Raw genomic sequence first — 17,854 nt, 5'->3', positions numbered from 1 at the left:
ACTCTGTCTCAAAAAAAAAAGAAGTTTTTAAACAACAAACAAAAAACTATGATCTTATGAACATAAAATCACAATAATCCTTTCAAGTAACATGCAAAATATATGCTTTCAAATAAAAAGGTAAGTAACTACTCATTGCCCTGTCAACATTTGGAGTTTTAAAATACTATTAGTAACATATTTACAATCATTCATACTTGGGATTCCCTACTACAAGAGAGGCATGGGTTATAAAGTGTGGGTAGTACAGGAAAATAAAATATGGTGAAGTAAGATAATACACTAATGTGAGTCAGTAGGTAGTTCACAATTAATTGCCAAGAGTGAGAGAATACTAAATGCCCTGAGTAGCCCAGCACTTTGGGAGACTGAGGCTGGTAGATCGCTTGAGCTCAGGAGTTCAAGACCAGCCTGGGAAACATGGTGAAACCCTGTCTCTACAAAAAATATGAAAATTAGTGTGTGGTGGCATGTGTCTATAGTCCCAGCTACTCAGGAGGCTAACATGGGTGAATTGCTTGAGCCCAAGAGGTTGAGGCTGCAATGAGCTATGATTGTGCCACTGCACTTCAGCCTGGATGACAGAGCAAGACCCTGTCTCTCTCTCTCTCTCTCTCTCTCTCACACACACACACACACACACACACACACACACACACAGATAAAATGCCATGAGTTTAAAAGGGGGAAAACATTAGATTGGGATAGGCAAAACACACTAGCAATTCATAAGATGTAAGCTGTACTTCAATTCTTTTTTATTTGTGATACCAATTTTAATTACCTTGATAATTGTTATCTTCATTTTATACATGAGAAAACTGAGATTGCTGAATGGGTGATTACCCAAGATACCTCACAGTTAATAAGAGATAGAGATAAGAGTCTGACCCTGATCCTCTAACTTCAAATTCTGCTGTTTCTATCGTGTCCTGAGTGCTGCTATTCCCCCGACCCTAGCCAGTGGTGGCAGACATTACTAACTGATGCCAGCACACTCTTCAGGGAACCCAGATTCAGTCCTCAGGAGATCAAGTCATCCCAGTTGAGTATCCTAGTCTGGAACATGTAGTACTCTCTTCTAATGACTAGCTGAACACATTTCTGAGACTGTAATCAGGGTGGAGATATAATTTTCCACTCTAGACTGTCACCTTACTTATCACATGTTAAAATCTGCTGAGTTACTAGCTCTGGACTTCTTTATTTTATTTTTTGAGATGGAGTTTTGCTCTGTGGCCCAGGCTGGAGGGCAGTGGCATAATCTTGGCTCACTGCAACCTCTGCCTCTCAGTTCAAACGATTCTCCTGTCTCATCCTCTTGAGTAGCTGGGATTACAGGCACCCACCACTACGCCCAGCTAATTTTAGGTAGTTTTAGTAGAGACAGAGTTTCACCATGTTGGCCAGGCAGGTCTCAAACTCCTGACCTCAGGTGAGCCGCCTGCCTCAGCCTCCCAAAATGCTGGGATTACAAGTGTGAGCCACTGTGTCTGGCCAGCTCTGGACGTTTTATGATGGAGCTACTCCAAAATAAGATTGCAGGTAATAATTTTTACTGCTGAATTAGAATAGACAGAATTTCTTATTCATAAGTGCCAACGATACCCTTTGATTTGAAACGACTTTTCTTATTCTAGAATATAAAGAATTGAATACATGGTTTTGGCAATCCCAAATTAGCCACTGTCTTTATTTGGCAAGAAAGGCTGAATCTTAAGTTCTGACTTGAAATGCTTTTCAAATAATGGGCACTATGAAATGTAACTTCATGTATGTATAGACAATAGAAGCCACCGATCTATAGAGTCAAATTATTACTTGTGCAGTGTTTGGATAAAGGAAAAAAGAGAGGAAATGCCCACCCCCCAAGCCAAAAAAAATGCCAAATGCAAATTGAGCCATGTTTACTTTACCAACTCTACGATCTGTTATTTGAAGAGAACAATCACTCTGTGATGTCAGAGAAGCTTTAACTCATATTATGCAAAGACATACAATATTTTAGATTGATTAAAACTAAAATTCAAGAAAGATTTTATATTTCGTTTCTTCCTACTCAGTATTATAAATTCAAGAAAATGTTACTAGATATGTCTAACAAAATTATATTCAAATGAATAATTATATGTTCTGAAAGCACTGTAAGTTGCTTTTTTTGCCATGGAGAGAGAAAGGAAAGTTTTCCAAGAGCAAAATACATATAATATCAAGAAAGTGAGTCAGGCCGGGTACAGTGGCTCATGCCTATAGTCTCAGCAGCTTGGGAGGCTGAGGCAGGAGGATCACTTGAGTTCAGGAGTTTGAGACTAGACTGGGCAACACAGTGAGATCCAGTCTCTACTAAAAAATATAAAAAAATTAGCCAGGTGTGGTGGTACATGCCTGTAGTCCCAGCTACTCAGGATGCTGAAGTGGGAAGATGGCTTGATCCTAGGAGATCAAGACTGCAGTGAGCAGTGATCGTGCACTGCACCCCAGCTTGGGTGCCTGAGCAAGACTCGTCTCAAAAAAAAAGAAAAAAGAAAGTGGGTCCTGAAAACTTAAAGGGATCTGAATTTATCACAAAATTTTCATGACTTCAACATTTTTCTACATGAGATGCTAACATAAGCAAACATTTATTATTATTTACTTCAGAAACTCAAACCCTGATGTAATTTATTTGCTGTTCTTAAAGCTTTTAAAAACCATACACTAGAGGAAAGGGTGTTTGAGGCGGGGACACCCATGATGTCTAAAATGTGCAAAATTAGCATCTCATTTATTCAGTAAAATTCCATGTAATTCCATTTGATTTAATTCAGTCCTATTCAATTCAACTTATTTTCATTTTTAAATGCTTTCTACATGCCAGATATTATGCTAACACTAGGAATTCCCTCTAAAAATTAGACAGGAATTTTAGTTTTAAAAGAGCTCACAAGCAAACTACAAAAATGTAGGCTACTTTCATTTTATGCAGATTTACAGACATCACCCCTTACTAGGTTTTTGTACCCAGCTAACTAGCTTCCTTTCTACTCTTATTCTTGTCATCATTTTCCAAGATTTCAGTATCCATGAGATTGGCCTGTACTCAATCAGGCAGGAAAGAGATGGCACATTTAAACGGGTTAATAGAGGAAAAGAGGTCAATAAAATGATTCTTGGCATGGAGGAAACCCAAGATGAGCATGCTGGGCCCCAAGTCAAGGTGCCGTACTATCCTGGGCTGCTAGAGCAAGGGAGGGGGCATTTGCTATTACTAGAAAGAAGAATTGTAGGAAAATGAGCAGTGGCTTTCAGTAGAGAAGCAGCCTACCTGCAGGAACCTTAAGGGGAGGGGCTGGGGGAATGGATGCTCTGTCTCCGCATCTTCCCCAGTCCAGGCTGTGTGCCTCTCAGTTTGAGGGAAAGGGCACTGAGATGGTAATTAAAGGTCAGCCTTTGGGGCACAGAGCAAGGCTGAGAAGGATGCAGAGTGTAGCTAAAAGACCACATGGAGATGTCCAGCAAACAATCCAGCTAACACCTTGGCCTCTCAGGTTTCTGACAAAGTCACTTTCCTCCTTACTCTTAGCTGTCCAGTTCCCAGATCACACTCCAGACCTTATCATCGTCCACTCTGTGCTACCACTGGATCCTCCAGCTCACAGACCCATTTTGACTCTTAAGGGGCCCTGGATCTATTGCATCCATGCAGTTCCTAGTCATCTACTCCACCACTCCCCCAACATTCTCACTAGTCATCCGCCCCTCCTGCAGTCCCTTCTTGTCCAGCTTAATGTACAAGGCCCATTGCCTGTGCTGAAAATGCCCATCACTAAAGCATTATTCGAGATGGTAAAAAATGGGGAAGCACCTAAATATCTATCAGCAGGGGAATGAACATATTGTGGATTATTCTACAATGATTGAACTCCATCTACATATGTTAACATGGTTATATTTCAGAAACATACCACTGAGTGGAAGAAGCAACTTGTAAAAGGATGTAAACACCATGGCACCATTGATTTTCAAGTTTCTTCTTTGGAGCAGAAGAACCCAAACAAAATCTTCTGTGGTTCTCTAATATACACAGCAGGAAAGAGTAGAGCTGCTCTCACAAAAGTAGGTGGAAGGGCCTGGAAGCCTGACTTCCTGCTCCCAGCTGGCTGCCCCAGAAGAACCTCCATGGAACATGAGGGCTCAAGGTGACACAGACTGAGAACCATAGCACATGCTGGAAAGTGAGGCTTCCTTAGGGAGTGTTGCAAAGGACGTTGACAAAGCTAGTGATTAGACTACACTATCTTTCTAAACTCAATCACCGTTCACAATTTTCAAATAATGCTTCATTGCTAAGGGAATGTAAATACCCTGTTACAAGCATCTGAGAGCATTTAAGGACTAGGAATCACAGTTTATAGAAATACAGGCATCCTGCTCGCCTTTCCTGGACTTCTGCAAGAGACCAAGTAATGGGCCTTGCTGGGGCTCCATAGCTTGACCACACTCACTCCTTCTCCTTATGATTTATTAATCTCCCAAGGGCTTGTATTTCCCCTCACGTCCTTTGTTCTTTTCAGTATCTTATGGTTACATTTCTCAACTGTCATCTTGAAGCTGAGGAGGAGTGTTTAATATCCCCAAATCTCTTGGGCTTGCTGGCATGTTGCACTGAGTTAAAAATAAACAAAAGGCCGGGCGCAGTGGCTCATGCCTATAATCTCAGCACTTTGGGAGGCCGAGGCTGGTGGATCACAAGGTCAGGAGATCGAAACTATCCTGGTCAACATAGTGAAACCCTGTCTCTACTAAAAATACAAAAAATTAGCTGGGCATGATGGCACACGCCTGTAGTCCTGGCTACTCGGGAGGCTGAGGTAGGAGAATTGCTTGAACCCAGGAGGTGGAGGTTGCGGTGAGCTGAGATCAAGCCATTGCACTCCAGCCTGGGTAACAAGAGCTAAACTCCATCTCAAACAAACAAACAAAAAATTTCTAATACCCCACATTGAACAAGGTCATTAATTAAAAAAAAAAGGAAAAACTCATCCATAAGACCAAGGACCTCAACCCCTGCTAAGGTACAGAGCAGCTGTTCCAGCCTGGTACCTTGTGTGTGTGTTTGGGGGAAACCACAGATTCCTCAGCGCCAATCAAGTTGTCAATAGATGCAGCCAGAGCCAGAGCTGGTAGATCTTATCTAACTGGACCTGTCTCCTTGGATTTGTAAACTGTGTAATAATTCCCAAAGAGAAAGCTTGATGACTAGTGAAAAGGATGAGATACTTCTATTTCTGTAGGCACACTCCATCATCTGAACACTCAACTTCAAACCCTGGAAGGAGTCTGAGTGTGGAATCCCAGCTCTTGGGGATGGGGTGGGTCTTGGGGGTGAGGGAAGTATATTTTCCTCCCACTTTGTAATAATTAGGGGATCACTGACAGAGCAAAATCTCTCTCACAGCAAAGTGGAGAGTAAGTACACAAGAAGATCAAGATACATTTGTGGACTTAGTCTGAATACATTTACTCTGGAGATGAGAACGCTCAGGGAGAAGACAATAGAAGTCTTCAACTTAGTCACAGCCAGGATCTCTTTGTACAGCTGAGGGTTAGCACTGGAGGGACACAGGGAAGGAGGGAACTAACACCGAGTAAGCATCTTCTTCTGCCAGTGTAGTACTAAGTGAATTTTACCACTTACCAGTTCACCTAGTCTCAAAATGACCATTGAAAGTGATGTGAACAGCCCAATTTACAGAAGGGGAAATTAAGCCTCCAGGCTACTGGCTGAAGGTCACATGGTGGGTCAGCGGCAGAACAGAGATTCAGACTAAGCCCTGTAATTCCAAACTACATACTTTTCTAGTCTAACACTTGGTTATTGAGAGGGTAGAAGTTACAGAAAGATGATTTTCTAATCTATGTAATGAAGAACTATATAAGGGTCAGAGAAAGAGGCTGTGAAATAGTAGACTGTCCAGAAATGGAGTAGGCTGCCTAGGGGGAAGAGTGAGATACTGATATTTGGATGCCTGAGCAGCTTCTAAACACTTTAGAGGGATGCTACAGAGGAAAGAAAAGCAGCGGGTGGTGGACAGAGAAGATGTTAAGGTGCTGTCCACCAAGAGTCTACGACTCTGCTTTGTTTCAAGTTTGTTCCTTAATTCAACAGAAGTTCAAGTCCACTTGTCATTGGAGGTGTGAGCTTGCTGTGTTTCTTATAACTGACCAGCTATGAAGCTGCATAGCTTTCCTTTTCACCCAGCCAAAATTGGTCATTTCACCCTTCAAATTTGAGCTGACACCCTTAAGCAAGACAGGGTCACGCTGCAGCTCCAGGTTGCCATTTCCTTCCCTCTCCCATCTCTGCCCAGCAGGGAGGCCTTTCATGGCCACACATACCTTGGGGACTTGGGGCAGCTGGTGAACCTTGGCTAAGAAAAAGATGGAGCTGGGAATCCCTGGGGGATTAGATGAACAGGAAGTCATTGGGAACAGAGAGCACTGGCAAACTGAGTTCTGAGGGCCCTCGACTAAGCCAGTTTCTTTTCACAGTCAGAGAAAGTCCTCAGTGGCAGCTCTCCAGTTGTCAATTTTAGCTCCTCCAAAGAGCTGGGGAGAAAAAGCACTACTGTGTATAAGTGTTAGCAACAAAACAGATACCTCAAGGGCTTATATTTTCTTCTTTGGTTGCAAGTATGTATTTTCTTAAAACTTAATTAGATTTTTAAATAATAAGAGTATTACCTGCATACAATCTTAAAAAATCTTAAGTGGCAGAAAAGAATAAATAATTGAAATTAAAAATACTCCCTCCCCTTTCTGTCTACGTGCCTCACCCTCTTTTTCTCCCCATTCCCAGCCTTACAGTTAATCAGTTCCCTGTATTGTTCCAGAAATCAATCACACACACACACACACACACAGTTATAACCCAGCCACGCACCGCTCTTAGCTTCATCTCCCATGACTCACGCTGGGCTCCAGCCACAATAGCCAGACAGCTAAATTGTGTTTCTTTAATTATGAGTGTGGCTGAGGATTATTTTTGTATGGTTATTGGTCATTCATGCTTCCTCTTCTGTAAACTGTATGTTCCTGTCTTGTGCATATTTCTACTGAGTTGTCTTTTTTATCCAGACTTTTAGAGAACTCTTTCTATATTTTCTCCTCGTTGACATTTATTTTTGACTTTATGATATATTCTCACAGAGTAGTTTTTCACTTTTACTGTCAATTTTATCACTTTCTTCCTTTCTCTTTTTTTCTCTTCTGTCTCTTAATGTATACTCATCTGTACATATGCAGAGAAAATATGTTCAGCAAGTGTCAACACTGGCTATTTCTGGGCAAGGAGATCTGAAGTGACTGGTGGCATATATTTGACCTTTTCTATATAGCTTGATTTTTAAAAAACAAAGAGCGGCCGGGCGCGGTGGCTCAAGCCTGTAATCCCAGCACTTTGGGAGGCCGAGGCGGGTGGATCACGAGGTCAAGAGATCGAGACCATCCTGGTCAACATGGTGAAACCCCGTCTCTACTAATACAAAAAATTAGCTGGGCATGGTGGCGCGTGCCTGTAATCCCAGCTACTCAGGAGGCTGAGGCAGGAGAATTGCCTGAACCCAGGAGGCGGAGGTTGCGGTGAGCCGAGATCGCGCCATTGCACTCCAGCCTGGGTAACGAGCGAAACTCCGTCTCAAAAAAAAAAAAAAAAAAAACAGCATGTATCATTTTTAGAAAAAGTAGTTATTAATTAAAAAAAAACAGTAATCTTTCCCTTTGTGACACTTGGATTGATGTCATTCTTAGAAAATTTTTGTAATAAAACAATATTAAGAAAGATGTGAAACAGTATGAAAACGGACTAATACAGTAAATTGCTGCCAGCAGAATGGGGCATTGCTGTAAGATACCCAAGAATGTGGAAGCGACTTTGGAACTGGGTAATGAGCAGAGGTTGGAACAGTTTGGAGAACTCAGAAGACAGGAAGAAGTAGGAAAGTTTGAACTGCTTGAAGACTTGTTGAATGGCTTTGACCAAAATGCTGACAATGAAGTCCAAGCTGAAGTGGTCTCAGATGGAGATAAGGAACTGATTGGGAAGGGAGTAAAGGTCATTTTTGCTATAGTTTAGTGAAGAGACTGGTGGCTTTTCGCCCCTGCCCTAGAGATCTGTGAAACTTTAAACTTGAAAGAAATGATTTACTGTATCTGGTGGAAGAAATTTCTAAGCAGCAAAGCATTCAAGAGGTGACAGAGAATAAAAGTTTGGAAAATTTGCAGCCGGACAATGCAGTAGAAAAGAAAAACTGATTTTCTGGGGCAAAATTCAAGCTGTCTGCAGAAATTTGCATAAGTAATGAGGATCTGAATGTTAATCACCAAGACAATGGGGAGAATGTCTCCAGGGCATGCCAGAGACCCTCACAGCAGCCCCTCTCATCACAGGCCCTGAGGCCTAGGAGGAAAAGTGATTTTGTGGGCACAGGACCCCCCTTGCTGTATGCAGCCTAGGGACTTGGTGACTTGCATTCCGCTCCAGCTATGGCTAAAAGGGGCCAAGGTACAGCTTGGGCGCGGCTTCAGGGGGTGCAAGCCCCAAGCCTTGGTAGCTTCCATGTGGTGTTGAGCCTGTGGGTACACAGAAGTCAAGAACTTGGGAACCTCTGCCTAGATTTCAGAAGATGTATGGAAATGCCTGGATATCCAGGTAGAAGTGTGCTACCGGGATGAAGCATTCACAGAGAACCTCTGCTAGGCAGTATGGAAGGGAAATGTGGGGTGGGAGCCCACACAGCGTCTCCACTGGGGCACTGCCTAGTGAAGCTGTAAGAAGAGGGCCACAGTCCTACAGACCCCAGAATTGTAGGTCCGTCAACATCTTGCAGTATGTGCTAGAAAAACCATAGACACTCAATGCCAGCCCATGGAAGCAGCCGGGGTGGGGCAAAGCCACAGGGGCAGAGCTGCTGAAGGCCCTGGAGCCCACCCCCTCTGCATCAGCATGAACTGGATGTGAGACATGGAGTCAAAGGAGATCATTTTGGAACTTTAAGGTTTAATTACTACCTTATTGGATTTTGGACTTGCATGGGGTTTACAGCCCCCTTGTTTTGGTCAATTTCTCCCATTCGGAATGGGTGTATTTACCCAATGCCTGTACCCTCACTGTATCTAGGAAGTAACTAACCTGCTTTTGATTTTACAGGCTCATAGGTAGAAGGGACTTCCTTGTCTCAGGTGAGACTTTGGACTTGAACTTTTAAGTTAATGCTGGAATGAGTTAACACTTTGGGGGACTGCTGGAAGGGCATGACTGTGTTTTGAAATGTTAGGACATGAGATACGAGGGGCCAGAGGCAAAATGCTATGCTTTGGCTTTGTGTGCCCACCCAAATCTCATCTTGCATTGTAATCCCATAATCCCCACATGTCATGAGAGTGTTAGATATAGTGAACCCCAAGTTTCTCTTCAAAGAATCAGTATGTCAGTATGTTCAGCTATCTTATTCTTTAATTCTCCATTTTAAAGTTTAGCTTCCTTGTAGTTTCAGTAAACAACCATTTCCACCAGTTCTAACCAGTAGTTCACATCTGTTCCCCCCCGTCCCCTGCTCCATCCTGACTCATCCTGGTCACCTGCTCTGGTCACCTGTCTTGACCCCTGGTTACCTTCTCTGACCTGTCCCATAACTGTCCTTCCCACCAAACTACCCACCCCGCCACTCTGGCTTGTACCCCTGCTCTCTTTAAAATAGCCAATTGGAATTAGCCTAAAATATGCAGTCTAACCCTAGCCAATGGGGGAACGACACACCAGAAGGGGTGACCTCCATCAGGAATAAGTACCCCTTTCCCTCCCTTGTCCAGGTGTGTGTTCACCACTGTTCCATCTGTAAGCCACTGTTCCTTCTATAGAAGTAAATTGCCTCGCTCAGGAAATTTATATTCAAGTGCCACTTCTTTTGCAGTACCAAAAATTTACATATAACAGGAGGGATCTGGTGGGAGGTAATTAAATCATGGGGGTGGTTTCCCCCAGGCTGTTCTCGTGATGGTGAGTGAGTTCTCATGAAATCTGATGGTTTTATAAGTGTCTGGCATTTCCCCTGCTGGCTCTTATTCTCTCTCCTGCTGCCCTGTGAACAGGTGCCTTCTCCATGATTTTAAGTTTCCTGAGGCCTCCCAGTCATGCAAAACTATGCATCAATTAAACCTCTTTTCTTCATAAATTACCCAGTCTCAGGTATTTCCTTATAGCAATGTGAGAACAGACTAATACAACTGCAGTCTACATCTTTCCTAATTCTAAATAAAAGGCTAGTATTAATATTTTCAGAGATTTTTAAAATTAAAAATAGCATTATTCTGATTATTTACAATAAATGGATTGCATGTTTATAGCAAGTACACAGCAACTAATAAGAGCCAATCAGAAGTGCTGTCATTAGCTGAGAACTCTGCACCTGCCAGGAGCCATGTGTGAGCACTGAGCAGCCACCACCCCAGGCCTGACCAAGGCCAGTAAGTTGTCCAGGCTGAGGCCCAAAGTTAGATTTTCTGACTCCAAAGCTGTCAGTAGAGCAACTGATGAATATAATGATTTCATTATACTTTGCAAGTCTAAATACACTAAATTTGGGAACTCCTGAGTGGCAGAACTACCCTGGAAACTGAAAAGAGGGATATGCAATTCAAGTGAGAGATGGGAAAAAGCAACTGAAGCTAGCACTGTGTTAATTTATACACACCCATAAACATACTCTCACTCACATAAGTAGAACCCTGTGATTTTTCTTTTGGATAGGAAAATAAGGTTTTATTGCCAAAATTCGCCATGAGGAGTTTCAGAAACAATCACATTTGTATGGTTTTTCTTACGGACCTCTGTGGCAGAGGGAGGGATGGGGTAGATGATGGCTTTTTCATCAGTCCCTGGGACTGCTGCCTTCCTTCTGTGGTGGCTCTCCAGGACTTGGTTTATTTTTCTCCATTTTAATGAGTTAATCCCTAAAATGCTTGGGAACGTTTCTATATTTTAAAGGAAATAAAAGGTCTTTTCTCTGTGGGTATTTCTGTCACTCCAAAGGAATGAAGGGTAAAAAACAACAGGGAAAAATAACAAAACCTCTTTGTGTGTACTTAATAAGTGGCTTTTATACATGGGTCCCCTTGGAGGGCTGTGGCCTTACTGCACCTTTCTGTATCTCAGGTAAATCTCCTAAAGGAAAGAGAAGCATTGATAAATGTTTAATAATTACTGTTAAGAAATAAAAGTAGCTTATACTGGCAGAAGGCCTAACAGTTTACCAACACTTTCCATTTTGAACCTTTGAGTAGTTCTATGAAATGGATGGAATCTTTTGTAGGTAATTTTTTAAGGAGCTACAATCAAATGGCTGATACTTGATTTGCCTACAATCAAATGGCTGATAAACAGAATAGTCTGGACTCTCACCCAGATTTTTTGACTTCAAATTCAATAGTATTTTCATTTCACCAAGGTATTTCTTTAATAATCTGCAATTATTTTTAAAACACTCTCTAATCTTTTTTAACCTCTAAATAAACAAGAGCAAAAGTCACCTATCAAACTTTACAAGTATTATAAAAACGAGTGAATTCCACTATAACTTGGATATAGGGAAATCCTTGTAACTTAGGCTCACAGGAAAGGTTGAAAATTTGAACACACTTAGAAAACTGGCAAGAAACAGAAATAGCACTAATAAGTGAGTTCAGCAAGGTGGCAAGGTACAAGACAAATATAAAAAAAATCATATGTATTCTACACATGAATAATCAGAAATGGAAATTTTAAGAGCTTCCATTTGTAATAGCATAAAAAATAATAAACTACTTAGGATAAATTTACTAAAAGAAGTATAAAACTTATACTCTAAAAACTACAAAACATGGTTGAATGACATGAAAGAAGACCTAAATAAATAGATATTCCACGTTCAATGATTGAAAGACTTAATATTGTTAAGATGTCAATACTTACCAAATTGAAATACAGATTCAATGTAATTCCTACCAAAATCTTGCTGGGTTTTTTTTTTTTTTTGAGAAATTGACAAGCTGATACTAAAATTCACATAAAAATGCGGTGAGCCGAGATCACGCCATTGCACTCCAGCCTGGGTAACAAGAGCGAAACTCCGTCTCAAAAAAAAAAAAAAAAAAAAATGCAAGGGATCTAGAATAACCAAAACAATCTCAAAAAAGAAGAACAAAGTTAGAGATTCACACTTACTGATTTCAAAACTTACAACAAAACAACACAAATTGAGACAATGTGATACTGTGATAATGGCATAGGACAAACATAGATCAATAGAACAGAATTGAGAATCTAGAAATAAACCTTTACATTTATGGTCAATTTATGTTGACATGGGTCCCGAGATAATTTGATGGTGAAAGGATAGACCTTTATTAATAGTGCTAGGACAACTGAATAGCCACATGCCTCTCCAGCTCCGCAAAAAGGAGTTAGACCCCTACACCTCACACCATCTATATAAATTAACTCAAAATTAACCAAAGGCCCATGTGTAAGAGCTAAAAACTACAAAAACTCTTAAAAGAAAACACAGATGTAGGCTTCCATGACCTTGGATTAGGGAATGATTTCTGAGATGTGATGCCAAAAAAAAAATAGACAAATTGGACAATGAAAATTTTTGTGCTTCCAATGACACTATCAAGAAAGTCAAAAAGACAACCCACAGATTGGGAAACACCCCACAGGTAAGAGTCTAGTATCTAGTATCCAGAATATATAAATAACTATTATCAGTCAACAATAAAAAGACAACCCTATTAAAAATGTGCAGAGATTTTCAACAGACATTTCTCCCATGAAGATATACAAATGACCAATAAGCATATAAAAAGATGTGCTGCATCACTAGTCATTAGAGTAATTCAAATAAAAAACCACAATGAGATAACACTTCATACTCACTATGATGACTGAAGTTAAAGACAGACAGTAAAAAGTATTGGTGAGGATATGGAAATTCTGGAACTTTCATAAATTGTCGGTGGGAATGTAAAACAGTGAGACTGCTTCAGAAAATAGCTTGGTAGTTCCTCAAAAAGTTAAATATAGAGTTATCATATGATTCAGCAATTCCACTCATAGCCTTATACCCAAGAGAAATAAAAACATATGTCCATACAAAAACTTGTCCATGAATGTTCATAGCAGTATTATTCATAATAGTCCCAAAGTGGAAGCAACCCAAATGTCCATCTACCATGAAATTAAGCTGGCTGCAGGTGACGAGGAGTGAATGTTAATCACCAAAACAATGGGGAAAATGTCTCCAGGGCATGTCAGAGACCTTTGCAGCAGCCCCTCCCACCACAGGCCTGGAGGTCTAGGAGGAAAAAGTAGTTTCATGGTCTAGGCCCAGGGTCCTCATGCTGTGTGCAGCCTAGGGATTTGGTGCTCTGCATCCTAGCTGCTCCAGCCTTGGCTGAAAGGGGCCAACATAGAGCTCGGGCTGTGGCTGTGGCTTCAGAGCATGCAAGCCTCAAGCCTTGGCAGCTTCCACGTGGTGTTGAGCCTGTGAGTGCAAAGAAGCCAAGAACTGAGGTTTGGGAACCTCTGCCTAGATTTCAGAAGATGTATGGAAATGCCTGGATACCCTAGCAGAAGTATACTGTAGGGGTGGGGTCCTCATGAAGAATCTCTGCTAGGGCAGTGCAGAAGGGAAATGTGGGATGGGAGCCCTGACACAGATTCCCTACTAGGGCACTGCCTCATGTAGCTGTGAGAAGAGGGCCATCGTCCTCCAGACCCCAAAATGGTAGATTTACTGACAGCTTGCACTGTGTACCTAGAAAAGATGCAGACACTCAACGTCAGCCCATGAAGGCAGCTGGGAGGGAGGCTGTATAATGCAAAGTCATAGGGGTGGAACTGCCCAAGACTATGGGAACCTACCTCTTGCATCAGCGTGACCTGGGTGCTAGACATGGGGTCATTTTGAAGCTTTAAGATTTGACTGCCCTGCTGGATTTCTGACTTGAATGCCTTTGTAGCCCCTTTGTTTTGGCCAATTTCTCTCATTTGGAATAGCTGTATTTACCCAATGTCTGTACCAACATTGTATCTAGAAACTAACTTGCTTTTGACTTTATAGGCTCATAGATGGAAGGGACTTGCCTTGTCTCTGATAGGACTTTGGACCATGGACTTTTGAGTTAATGCTGAAATGAGCTGAGACTTCAGGGGACTGTTGGGAAGGCATGATTGGTTTTGAAATGTGAAGATGTGAGATTTTGGAGGGCCCAGGGTGGCGTGACATGATTTGGCTCTGTGTCCCCATTCAAATCTTATCTTATAGTTCCCATAATTCCCATGTGTTGTCAGAGGGTTCCGGTGGGAGATAACTGAATCATGGGAGTAGGTCTTTCCCATGCTGTTCTTGTGATAGTGAATAAGTCTCACGAGATCTGATGGAATCATAAGTGGGAGTTTCCTTGACCAATCTCTTTACTTGCTGCCATCCACGTAAGACATGACTTGCTCCTCCTTGCCTTCTGCCATGATTGGGAAGCTTCTCCAGCCACGTGGAACTGTAAGTCTGATTAAACCCCTTTCTTTTGTAAATTGCCCAATCTTGGGTATGTCTTTATCAGCAGCATAACAATGGACTAATACAATCACTGATGTCTTTCTATAAACTTGAGAAACTGGTACCTGAGATCTTTTTTTGAACTTTTGAAAGTTTTAAAGTTTTTGCTGGGCACAGTGGCTCACACCTATAATCCTAGCACTTTGGGAGGCTGAGGCAGTCGGATCACTTGAGGTCAAGAATTTGAGACCAGCCTGGCCAACATGGTGAAACCCTGTCTCTACTAAAAATACAAACATGAGCCAGGTATGGTGGTGGGTGCCTGTAATCCTAGCTACTTGGGAGGTTGAGGCAGGAAAATTGCTTGAACCGAGAGGTAGAGGTTGCAGTGAGTCGAGATCACACCACTGTATTCTAGCTTGGGCAGCAGCGAGAGACTCTGTCTCAAAAAAAAAAAAAAAAAAAGTTTGAGGGATATGGGCTAAGAAAAAAATATTAAAGTAAAGTTTAGTCTCTATTCTGTAAAATGAGAGTAAACTAACATAAAAAGCTGGCATGGTTGGTACAAAACTGCATCATTTAAGAACAAAGAAAAATCAACTGCTGGTAGTGAAGTACATCAAAAACAATTCTGTGGCAGAGTGACAATATGAACCCGTATGAACTTCCTTCTACTAGTTTAATTTTTGGACATTTACCCCTGGAAATAATTCAAGGAACTATAAACGGTTTTTGTATGAGAATATTTACAGTTATTGATACTAACAAAAATTGTAAACCCACCAGTGTTCCTATGCTCAGTAAATGTTGCCATGAGCCACATAGTGACTGAGGTCAGAAACCTGGTGTAAAGCTGGACTCCTCCTCAAGACCTGCACAACCTCCAGGCCTGTCACATCTATTCCCCGCATTATCTCTAAGATCTATATTGCCTCTCCATTCACTGGCACCACCTGAGTATGGGCTGTCTCACCCCCAACCCATACTGCTGCAGTCATTACGTCTGAGTTATGTTCCTGCTTATCACCCACCATCCAGTCCATTCTCCCTACCGCAGAGTGGTCCTTCCAGAATGATAATTTGATGATGCCAATCTCCCTGCCTAAAAACCTTCATCTGCCCTTAGGAGGAAGCTTAAATTCCTTAACATGACTTTCAACACTCACCTAAATGATACCCATCTCCTGCCTTTGCCATTCCCACTGCCCAGGCATAGGGAGCTCCTTACAATTCCCTGAATGTGTCAAGTTTTGTCTAACCTTCAGACCTTACCATGTACTCTGCCCTCTTGCCTGGGCTTGTCTTCCCCCAAAAGCATCTCAGTATTTTTTGTAACTGCCATCTATACTTACTATCTTTGCTTCCTCACAGCTCACCTGCTATATAATCTGGTTTCTGTTCTTATCATCACCCCAGTATTCACCTCAACAAAGTCATCAATGAAAGAAAAAGAAAAGAAAAATAACATAAAAGGAAAGGAAAGAGAAAACTTAAAACAGCCATATTTAGCACTACATATCAGGCACTGTGCTAAGCTCTTTACAAACTCATTTATCCTCTCTGGAATCCCATGTCCTCCAAAACAGTGAAAGGTATCAAAAAAGGGAGGGAGGCCAGGCGCAGTGGCTCATGCCTGTAATCCCAGCACTTTGGGAGGCCAAGGTGGGTGGATCACTTGAGGTCAGGAGCTCGAGAGCAGCCTGGCCAACATGGTAAAACATCGTCTCTACTAAAAATGCAAAAATTAGCCAGGTGTGGTGGCTCATGTTTGTAATCCCAGCTACTCAGGAGGCTGAGGCAAGAGAACTGCTTGAACCTGGGAGGTAAAGGTTGCAGTGAGCCTAGATAACGCAACTGCACCCCAGCCTGAACAACAGAGTGAGACTCCATCTCAAAAAAAAAAGAAAGAAAGAAAGAAAAAGGAGAGAGAGGATACCCCTTTCATTTTTGCTTTTCCTTTTGTTTTCCTGGCAATCTTTCTCTGTTTCATTTGCTAGGTAATCCTTCACTTCAGCCATGAATACTGAAATTCCTCAAGAATCTGCATCAGTTCTTTTCTCGCTCCATCAACTCTCCCTCAGTGATCTCATCCTTTCCCAGGGAAATCACTATGTGTAAGTGGATGACTTTCTGACCTATATTCTGAGCACCAGCCCCAATTATCTTTTTCTTTCTTTTTTGGGGATGGAGTTTCTCTCTTGTTACCTAGGCTAGATTGCAGTGGTGCAATCTTGGCTCATCACAACCTCCGCCTTCTGGGTTTAAGGGATTCTCCTGCCTCAGCCTCCTGAGTGGCAGGGATTACAGGCAGATGCCTGACTAATTTTTTTGTATTTTTAGTAGAGACAGGGTTTCTCCATGTTGGTCAGGCTGGTCTTGAACACTCAGCCTCAGGTGATCTGCCTGCCTCAGCTTCTCAAAGTGTTTGGATTATAGGCGTGAGTCACCGTACCCAGCCCAGCCCCAATTATCTAACTGCCTACTGTTATCTCTACTTGTATGCCTCACAGGCATCTCAGACTCATCATCAAAAGCAGAGCTTGCCATCTCTCCATCACCCAGTCACATGCCAGTTCCCTGGTAGAAACGGCACAAACATCCACTCAGTGGTCCAGACCAGAAACCTGGGAGTCATCTATGACTCCTTCTCCTTTCCCCCACATCCAATCAATCTCCATGTCCTATCAATTCTGCCTCCTAAATCTTTCCTACATCCATCTATTTCTCTTCATCCCCACTATCTTCATCCTAGTTCGAGCTACCATCATTCTCAGCTTTGGCTACCTCAATAGCTTCCTAACTGGTTTACTTCTATGGTTGGCACAACCTCCCCAATCCATTTTCTACATATCAGCCAGAACAATCTTTCTAAAAAGTACTGGGTTTTGAACGCGAACATGCCATTTACTGGGTGTGTACTCCTGGGCATATCACTCAACCTCTCAAATTCTTGGCTTCCTTATCTATAAATGGGAAATAATAATGTGTCATGGGGTGGTAATAATGCTTAAAAGAGACAATCCAGATAAAGTGAGAGAAAGGGGCACTCTAACAAACCATGAGTAGGAGTATAAATTGTCAGACAAGTTAAAGTAAGAAATAGTAATGAAGTACTCTCAGGACCTTGTCACTATATCTCATTTCAAATAACAAGAATGGATTGGTCTGAATCTTACAACTTTTACAGGACAGAATTATCAGAAAAACTTTTTAAAAAGTGCCTTTAGCATGATACAATATAAAGAGATAAACTCACTATTAAGATTAATTTACAGTGAATA

The 17,854-nt window shown here is 41.8% G+C and overlaps 1 protein-coding gene across 8 annotated transcripts in view; it reads right to left on the bottom strand.

Moving 5' to 3' along the window:
* TTC23 (tetratricopeptide repeat domain 23) overlaps positions 1–17,854 on the bottom strand; it is a 106,708-nt gene that overhangs the window by 42,941 nt on the left and 45,913 nt on the right. The gene's annotated exons all lie outside the window — the stretch shown is intronic.

Source organism: Aotus nancymaae, unplaced genomic scaffold (assembly GCF_030222135.1).
Source record: "Aotus nancymaae isolate 86718 unplaced genomic scaffold, 86718_ANA_hifiasm-v0.15.2.pri h1tg000014l, whole genome shotgun sequence".
Taxonomy (NCBI): Eukaryota; Metazoa; Chordata; class Mammalia; order Primates; family Aotidae; genus Aotus; species Aotus nancymaae.
Note: the sequence above shows the minus strand (reverse complement) of the source record. Positions and strands in the feature narration are given on the sequence as shown.